General features: G+C 54.2%; 1 long non-coding RNA gene across 1 annotated transcript; it reads right to left on the minus strand.

The window, feature by feature from the left end:
* Positions 1-1594: 1594 nt before the first annotated feature.
* LOC116782262 lies at positions 1595-6410 on the minus strand. Its single transcript, XR_004355184.1, has 3 exons — positions 6395-6410; positions 4197-4321; positions 1595-1779 (listed from the first exon to the last, which is right to left on the minus strand). It is a non-coding gene; the product is annotated as an uncharacterized LOC116782262 (long non-coding RNA).
* Between the last annotated feature and the right edge of the window lie 3438 nt (positions 6411-9848).

The following is a 9848-nucleotide window of genomic DNA, read 5'->3' on the forward strand; positions in this document are numbered from 1 at the left end:
CTCAGCCACGGGGGCCCCGCTGCTCCCCCGGCTGGCACAGAGCCCCCTGCCCATGGCTGGCAAATCAGGGCCAGGGCTCGGCCTCGCTGCAGCCGCCCCACAGAGGAGCAGCTCAGGGCTCAGCCCAACATGTTCCCTACTTGGCCACTGCAGAGACCCTCGGGTTACCTCAACACATTCCTTCTCTTCCCAGCACATTCCCTGAAGTTTAACACCCACAGTTTTCTGGGTCTGTCCCCACTCGTTACCTCAGGTTACCTCAATGTGTTCATTCCCTGCCCTGGAGAGAATGAACCTCCTTTTTAACCCCCAAAGTTTCCCCTTCCAGCCCACTCCTGATTACCTCTTTCTGAACACAAAAGAGTCATTCTATCCCTAGAGATTATCTTCTTTTTAACCCCCAAACGCTTCCCTACCTGCACACTCCTGATTACCTCTTTTGGACCTCCAGCTATTCATTCTCTGCCCTGCAGATTTGCCCAAGTTTGACCCTCAGAAATTTCTCTGCCTCTCCCCTACTGACTGCCTCACTTTATTCCAAAATGTTCCTTCCCTCTGCTGCACATTGCCACAGATTTGACCCCCACAATTCTCCCTACCTCTCCACAGCTGATCACCTCATGTTCATCTCTCAATATTCATTCCCTACCATGCAGATTACCTCAGATATTTCCCCCCCCAATTTTCCCTACGAGTCCACAACTGATTACCCCAGTTTTCCTCAGGATGTACATTGTCTGCTCCACGTGACCTAAATTTTACAAACACAAATTTTCCCTCCCTGCCCAACACTGACTGCCTCACTTTACCCCAAGGTATTCATTCTCTCTGCTACAGATTGCGCAGATTTTACTCCCACAATTCTCCTTACCTACCCACATGTAATCAGCTCCTCTGTACAAATACAGGTTCATTCTCTACTCTGTGGGCTAACCCAAGTTTACCCTAAAACACTCCCCAGCTGTCCACCATTGAGTACCTCATTTATCCTTCAAAATATTCAGTCTCTGCCCTGGACGTTCCCTCAAGTTTTACCCCCAAAGGTTTCCCCTCCTGCCCACTGCCCACTGCCTCAGTGTCCATCAGGAGGTACATCCTCTCTGCTACAGGTGACCTGAAATTTTACAAACAGCAATTTTCCCTACCTGCCCACCACTAACTGCCTCACTTGACCTCTAAATGGTCATTCTGTTCTCTACAGATGAGATCAAGTCTTACCCCCAACATTTCCCTTCCTCTACATCACCCATTTGCTCTTCCGGACACCCCAAATTTCCATTCCATCCCTACACATTCCCTGAGTGTTTCCCTCCAAAGCATCCTTCTCTTGTTCCCTGTTTAATAACTCACACTCCAGCCCCAGGCTCTCCACTCCCCCCTCAGTGGGACCCCTCCAAAATGCACCTCCCTCCCCTCTGCAGCACCTCACCTTTTCCTACACAAACAGTTGCTGTGTCCCCTCGAAATTACCCCAAGTTGGCAGCTACCAATGTCACCTCTGTCCCTGCCATGTTCTCCCAGGTTTCCCCAGCTGGGAGCTGCGAGGAATTCAGGCCAGGGAATCGACATCAGGGAACAGCTGTACGTGCAAAGGTAGAAAGAGAAGATGTGTCAGCAAAAGGCACAAAGAAGGGGACAGGTTTCAGAAAACGTTTCTGCAATCCAATGAATAACTCTTTCCAGTTTCCCAGGGAGAAGAACAGGAACTCACAGCCACCAAGGCCTGACAGTCCCCTGCAGCCAGAGCTCAGCACACACCCAGAGAGGCAATTCCAGCATCTAAAAGAAAAAAAGGAAGAAAAAAGTGATTTCTTTGGTTTCCAAGTTATTTTAAGTTGTTGAAAGCAAAGCAAGCCTTGCTTTGGTTTGAGTTGGGTGAACAGTGAGGGGTGGGCACAGGGCACGTCATTAATGCCCAGGGGATGGTGCTTTGTGGGGGAAGGAAGAGCAGCTGATGGAGTTGCCCAGTCCAATTCCTGCCCAAGGCCTGACTGGCCCAGGACAAACCCTGTGGCAGGCAGTGGTTTTGTTCCCTCTCATGGTCAGTGCCCAGTGTGTCCCTGTGGGCAGTGCCAGGCTGGGGACAGGCACACGCAGCTGGCAGCTCTCTCTGCTCCAAAGACACTTCTGGGCTCCTTGGCAAACTGCCTCTGACACTTGGTTTTCTCCAGCAGAAATTCAGGAATTGCTCATGGCAGTTTGGAGATGAAGTTATCCCAAAGGGAAGGAAAGAACAAATATTCTTGTCAGAGCCCTTGGGATCTGCTGGGCTGAATTGGGAAGGGCCCACTATCTGCAGAGCAAATACAGGACAACCTCAACCACAAAGCCCAGACTGTCCAGTGGGGTGTGAAAGCACCACTGGGACAAACCTCCACTCTCCTGATTCTTTCCAGGGACTGCTCCAATCCAGCTCTGAAGCTGCCAAGCCCAAACTGTCCCCAGCGCTCTGGAACAACAGGATCTTCCCAGGGATGATGCATTGGGAGCACAGCCCTCATTCTCACCCTCCACACGCTCCCAGGCTCACCCCAAATTCAGGACAAGGGGCCAAAGGCCACTCGGGCCGGGGCTCTCTCTGTCTCTGCGGGCTCAGGGACTGCAGCCACCAGGGCCCTCCAGCACGGACAGCCTGGACCCAGAGCAGATCCCTGGGCATTAGCAGCGTCCTGGGCATCCCTGGAGACAGAAACCATCAGCCTCTGGGGATAGCACTTCACTGCCAGCACACACAGCCTGCCACATTTAGGGCTGCAGCTCTCGGACCACAACACCCAGTCTGACCCAGTTCTCCTGGGCACCAACACGGGCTCCACAAACCCACGAGAATGACAATGTTCTGCTGCTTTGACAAGCTTCAGCCCAGCTTTGCAAACCTCAGTCCCTGCAGCTCCCTGCTCTCCAGAGCCCCGTTCAGGGCTGGCTCCAGCTCCCTGGAGAACCTGCCCCAGCCCCACTCTGGGCCAGGCTGAGCAGAAGCCGCTGGGCTGCACAAGGAAGAACCCTCCCCTGGCTGCTGCAGCCGGAGGGAGATCCAGCTCCCAATGGAATGCTGGCAACAGCCTCCCAGATGGTCTCTACCCACCCCTTGGCAGTGGCTCAGAATGGCAGCAGCTCCAGTGCCAGCTGGGTCCCTGCACGAGTCCTTGTCCCAGCCCTGCCACACGGACACACAGGCCTTGCTTGCACAATTCCTCACCCACAGCTGAGGGAAAGCCACACAATGTTAAGAAATAACCTGGGCTGACAGCACTCAGTCCATCAGGATTTGGGGGGAGTTTGGTAGGCAACAGATCCAAATTCCAATCCTACCTCTAAATTTCTAACAGGTTCTCTTAGAAAGATCCTGGACAGGGACTCAGACAACAGAACCCAAACACTGCCCAAGCAATAGCAGAAGGTTTGCCAGGAAGAACAGAAGTTCCTTGTTTTCCTTAACACTCTGGGACTGTAGGACCCAATCTTTGCAACCAAGTGACACCAGAGACGTGATTAACACTTAAACCTCTCCCCCATGGCTCTGTCTCAGAGAACTGGGCCAGCCCTGAGCTACTCCCAGGTGCCTGCAGTGCTTTGGGGAGGGGCAGGACGACGCCCCACTTCTGCTTGGAAACATCCAAGATGAGGAAAAGCCACTTCCCTTCTCTCTCTCTGACCCAGAACCAAAGCAGTCCTGTGGGACAACACGGACTACGCACGGAAGGCCCGAGTCAGTGGGGGGAAAAAACCCTACACAAACCAAACCACCCCAAATTTCAAGATCAAAACAGGTTGCTTCCTTAACAGGAGAACACCAAACTCATTGAAGCCAGAGAGGAAATTACAAACCAAAACAAACCAAAGACCCAAAAAGGTGCTTTGCACTGATACACTCTCTGGTTGATCATTCCAAAGGAAATTCTCCAGAGATTAGAAGCAATTACCAATACTTTGTCCTCTGTTGAAAATTAATGACTTGAGGGGCTGGACGTGTCCAGTGAGGGTTCAGGGGCTGGTGGGTCGTTTATGGCTGACCCCGACTGGCCCAGGCCAAACCCAACCACCCCCATCGCTGCTCCAGCCCAAACCTGGGGGCAACATTCACACAGTTTGGAAACACTGCCCTTCCCTGCTACTCCTTACACTTCCTTACACCTCCAGTGCCCAGGGAGCAAATGCCAACCCCAGGAGGAGAGAAACGTGTCCCTGTGACTTACCCCAGCCCACGGGCAGCACCAGGAGCCCCCAGCGCCGGCCGGCGGGGCTGCAGCCTCTTGCCTTGGGCTGCTCACAGCCCAGGGCACTTGGCAGAGCTGGGCTGCATTCAGGGCTTGGTCCTGGCCTGGAAGAGAGGAGAACAAGGCAATTAAGTGCACTGGGCAAGTCCAAGGCTCCTGCCCCTCACCCTTCTCTTCAATTGCTCACTAGAGAGTTTTAGCCATGAAAAATCCAGGGGGGACGACAAATGAAACGTGGCCTTTTCCAGCATTTTTATTCCTCTCTACTTCAGGCAATAAAAGGAGGCTCATTTTTCTTACTGCATTCCTTGCCCCACTGGAACAGAACCTTCTTCATTCCAAATCCCCCTTGGGAGTTAGTCAATCCTCTGCCATTGGACTTTGGGCAAAGGAAGAGACACCTGGGATGCTGGAGCCCAGGAAATGAGGGAGAGAAACCTGACAGGGAAAGGTTTCAAGGCACTCCAGGACTCAGAAATATGTTCATGCCTTGCCAGGCCACCCCCATTCTGTGCCACCCACCTGAGCTGGGCAGGCGAGGCCAAGGCTCCCCTTCCTCCTGCCAATCACTGTCCCAGCACACGGATCCCCGGGCTGGGCAGCCCTTGGAAAAACCTGGGAAAGGCAGAAGGAAAAGGGCCCTGCCTGTCAGAAAATGAGTGTCCGTGAACATCCCTTCTGCACAAATTTAATGCCATCCCTCTGCTCCAACAAACCAGGGCAGGCAGGTCTCTGCAGCCCAGGGAGAACAGGAAGGAGAACTGCAGGAACACAGGCAGACACTGATTCCCTGCAGCCCTCTCTGCACTTGGGGCTCTTGGCACTTCATTTATACAGAATGGGGGGGCAGCAGCCCAGGAATGCCCCTTAAAAACCAGGGGCCTTGGCAGCTGGAGATCAGAAGAGGGGAGTTGTGAGAGGAGACACAGAGAGGGAACAGGAACAGGGGTTGTTTGGGAACAGGCTGTGTGTCCAGGAGGGATGGGAACTGGAAACAGGGGAGGCTGGAGGAAGGCAGGGGGTGAGCACTGGCCTGGCTTGGATGGATCCTTTTGCCCTTGGCTCAGGGGCCTCAGCTCCCCTTCTGTGAGAGCAGCAGGGAACTGCTACAGGGGAAGAGTTCATTTAGGCCCAAGCCAGTGATGCAGCCACTGGGGCAGGGGAAGAGGAACTAACACCGAAACGACACAATCACCACTGAAAGGGACTTTATTGAGCTGCAACACAAACACAGTCACAGCAGGTCAGGGCAGGAGGTGCCCCCAGGACCACCACCACAGCAGCTGGACCTGCAGGAACACCCTCTTCTCAAGGGATGGAGCCAGGGGCGGGCAGTTGGGATCGATCCTGGGGGGCTGGAGAGCACTCAGGCATCAGGGCCAAGTCCTGCCCCCTCCCTGCAGACAGTTCAGCCCCAGCAGCAGTGGGATTCTCTGCCTCTCCCTCCAATATTCTTTGGGACCCAACAGCTCAATGCTGGGGAATTTTAGCTTCATAAATGTTTTACATAGTTGAGCTTCACGCGAACTGGGGCATTTTTGAGTATTCCTGACTCTTCCAGGTCTGCACTTGCCAGGATCCTTTGGGCCTGGTGTTTGGCTGACAGGCGGGGCACTCAGGGAAACAACTCCTCCTTAGTCATGGACTAATAGGAGCAGTTTGAACAAACCCAATCCAACACATCAAATACAGATTTAGGGGATACAAAAGGAAATGAGCAAGGCATCACGTGCTGATTGCCCCCAGAGACAGAATTGTGGCCCCTGGGCACACACAGTCCTTACCCTGCTCCTCAAGGGCAGCAGCCCCGGGGCTCAATTCTCAGGGAACTTCTCATCCTTTCCCTTTGGGCCTTTGATCTCTTGTCAGGACAGAGACGCCTGGGAAACAACTCCTTGAATGGATCCCATAGACAACAACTCCATTTTGTTCATAAAATCAGGATAATTACTGTGATCAGGGGATGGATTAAAGTGTTCAAAAACGTGGTAGCAGATGGTGAGAATCCTGTAAATATGTCCCACCAGTGGGGAGCAGTGACTTGTTCTACCTGATGCCCAAAGGTCACTAATTGACCCCTATATTTACTGTTTGCATATGGTGATCAAGTCAAGTCTTATTTCAAATTTGCAGGGCAATAATTCGCTCTAACATTCAAAAATCCCTGGTTTACTTACACTGAAGTGTGTTATTCTTCCAGCACGATATCAGTAAGTGCACTGCAGCAATTCAGGGGACAAAATCCAGTTATTTTTTGCAATCCAGGATGTGAATGCAGTCCTGCAGATCAGTTCACTGGTTCTCATTAAGTCGTTCTGTGCCTCATTTCTTTGTATTACAGTATACACACTCTGGCATGTGCACTCAGCTCATAAATTACCACCCTGATCAATACTGGCCTCGGGAGGATGATGCCCAACTGTCCCCTCCCCTGCCCAAGCTGCTCCCTTTGCTCTTTTGGCAGCACTTCCCCAGAACAGCCCAGCAGGCAGAGCCCAGGGGAGGGCACTGCTGCTGTGGCACTGTGGCAGTGACTGGCACCGTTCACACAGGGGGACAACGATGCCAGGGAGACCCCCCGGACCCCGCAAGGGAAAGTACAGCATTGCCTGGCCCCAGTGCCCCCAGCCCATGGAATCCCATCCATCCAATCCCACTGAGGGCACCACCAGCCGCCCGCACAATGAGCCCGACACACCCCGGCCCTGCCATAGAGTCCCCCTGGGCACAAAGGGAGACTGACCCCTGGGCAAGGGCCATTTGCTTCCCAGGTCACCTGGTCCTGGGGTCCTGTTTTGGAGCTGCTTTTCCATCTCCATCCAAATCGAACCAAGTCACCCGACCCAGGCACCTTTTCCAGGGAACTGCCCAGGCCAACAGCATCGCCCAGAGGGACCACAAGGGGTGTGAGGACAGCCAGGATCCACAGGTTCTGTAAGATATCAAGCTAAAACATGGCAATATCATTCCCTCCACTAACATTTATTCACAGGAACATATTCCCACAGGTAGGGCATCTCATTCAGCACATGCACTACTTTTGCCTCTCCCCAGCGTGACTTCGAACTCCCTCTGGCACGGGTTATAAGCTCCTGCTTTCCAAAAGTGCTTCCCACTGACAGATGCGGCTGACCCAGCAGTGAGCCATGCATGCTCCCTCTCTTCTCCCAGCACTTGCTCTGGGGCTTTTCCCCATTTGCCCAGTGATCCGTGCTCACTGTCCAGGGGATCTACACTTGTTGCTTCAACCACAGGGCCGTTGGCAACTCCCTCACGAGGCCTCGCTCCTGCCCCGGCCCCTGCTCTGGCTCTGGCTCTGGCTTGGATACACCCTTTCCATGTCATGATCCTGCCTTCCTGAGCGTGGCCTGGCCTGTGCATCCTGGAGGAGCTTTTTACCCACGGCCTTACGGGGATTTCAGGCCCTCTTAGCATTTGTGGAGTTTCCACTAAAGCCCAAGAACAGACTCAGAGCCGCTTCTCCAACGGGTGCTACCTCGGTCTGGCTTCCAGTAACTTCCTATTCCCAAATCCTAAAGGCACCTCCTTCCCACCCTCCTTCTGCCAGAGGCTCCAACTGGCACCATTACCATTGGCAGGAACCTTTAGTTCCCCCTCTCTGGCTCGGATTGGCCACAGGTCTGGAGCCTGTTGAATTGCTCCCTGAGCTGTTTCCAACCCTCCCTGCTGCTCATTTCCCACTCAAACTCACAGATCTGTCCTGGGACTTCATGGCCCAGGCCAAGGATTGGTCCCAAAGGAGGACCTTGTTGTCACCAAAAGCCAAACAAACCAATCGACTGCTGGGCTTCCACCTCGCTCTGGGGGTGACAAAGCCTGAAGTCTCCTGCCTAGTCCTGGGCAACACTTCCTGGGGACCACAACACCTCTGAGTTCCTAAAAATATCACAGGTTGGGCAGGTGCTTGAATTTTGTGTGGATTAACTGCCCCCCTTCCTTTCCATGTGCTGCACTACTCACTCTAATGGTGCTTGTACTCCCTGACCCATTCCCTCACCCCTCCAACCATCCCTTGTCCCCTCTCTGGCAAGGACAGTGGGTCCAGGTGTTCTGCCAGGCTCCCAGGGCAGAGGGTGGGACTGTGGAGCCACCCTCGAGGGGGGGGTAAACATGCCCTGCCTGCCTTGCCCAGGGAAAGGGAACTGCCCCCAGTGTTCCCAGCACAAGGCACCCTTGGAAACATCCACTGCAATGGGACACTCAGGGACACCAACAAGCACTGCACAGGACCAACAAGCACTGCACGAGGCTGCTCTGGCACAGGGCCAGTTTTATCCTCAGCTGTTCTCTGGTCCACTTCACTTTGTTTGCCACCTCATCCTGCACTCAAAACTTGCTGTCCTTGCACCCTTTCAGGGTGACCATAAATTACAGAGGCCTCTGCTCCAGCACCCACAAGGGCTGAACCGTCTGACAGGATCCATTTTTTCAGGGAATTCAAAGCTCCACCTGAGGAGCAGGGTCTTTTCTCCCCCATCCCCGTGCTGGAGCTTGGCCTCCATCTCCCTCTGCTTTCAGTTCTTTCCCTGGTTGCACATCTGCAGCCCTGGCCCTGGGTGGAGCTCGGCATCCTGATCCCATCCCTCCTGGCCCCCGGAACCGCTGACTCAGCAATGGGGGGCCCTCCATTGCCAAGGGCACGGTCCTGTCGGGGCTCACGGGGGGAGCAGGAGGTCCAAGGGCTCCAGCCCTCCTGCTACAGCCTTCCACCACTACAGCCAACAGAGGAGCCTCTCCAGCCCTGCCTCCCAAGGCATCCTGAACAAACCCAACCCAACTCCACAGGACAAACTGCTCCCTGTCTGCACAGCCCAGTCTAACCCCAGAGACTCCTAGGTCATGCAGAACAACTGCCCAGGAGATCAGAGACTCCACTCCATCTCTTCCTAGCACAGCCTTGGGTGAGTCTGGTAAACAGACAAACTCAGGAATCAGCCAATGTTTTCCCAGTCTGACCCCTGTCACACCAATCACCTTAACAGTGCCAGTCCTTAATTCTCCCTCTACTCTGTTAAGGACTGAGGAAGTTGGACCTGTGTCTGACCAGGACATGTGCAAACCAAATGCTGGGGACTGGAACACACCCCTTGCACTCCTGCAGCTCTTACAGTCACATTCCAGAGAAAACAGCCAATTGCACCATCACTGCTCATTTCTTAATCCCAATCCCACCCTTCTTTGGCACTTGGAGCCCCACTTTTATCACCCAATTACAGCCCATGAGAGAGCTCCATGTCCAGCAGGGCCAGGTAGCCCTGGGATACTGTCAGCAATGCCTGAATCCATTGCAGGGACCTTGCTTTGAGCTCCCCAGGGCCGGGCACCCCGAGGATCTCCCCGAATAATCCTTTCGGTGCGCGCTGGAGTCCTCGGGGTGCCCCAGCCCGGGGGGCACCAACAGCACTGTCCCTCCAGGGGCCCAATTTGCTGCCAAGGCTTCAATGCACAGCCCAAAAGGCATTTCAAGAGGCCTTCTTGGGAACCCAGCACCGTGGACGGGCAGGAAGCCCCAAGAAGGCCTCATTTCTAAAGGCAGGGGGATCTTGCCTGTGTCCCAGACTGGTCCGGGGATCTGAGGCCCTTCCCGAGAAAATCTCGGTGCCGGCGTGA

This window comes from Chiroxiphia lanceolata, chromosome 2 (genome assembly GCF_009829145.1).
Source record: "Chiroxiphia lanceolata isolate bChiLan1 chromosome 2, bChiLan1.pri, whole genome shotgun sequence".
NCBI lineage: Eukaryota > Metazoa > Chordata > Aves > Passeriformes > Pipridae > Chiroxiphia > Chiroxiphia lanceolata.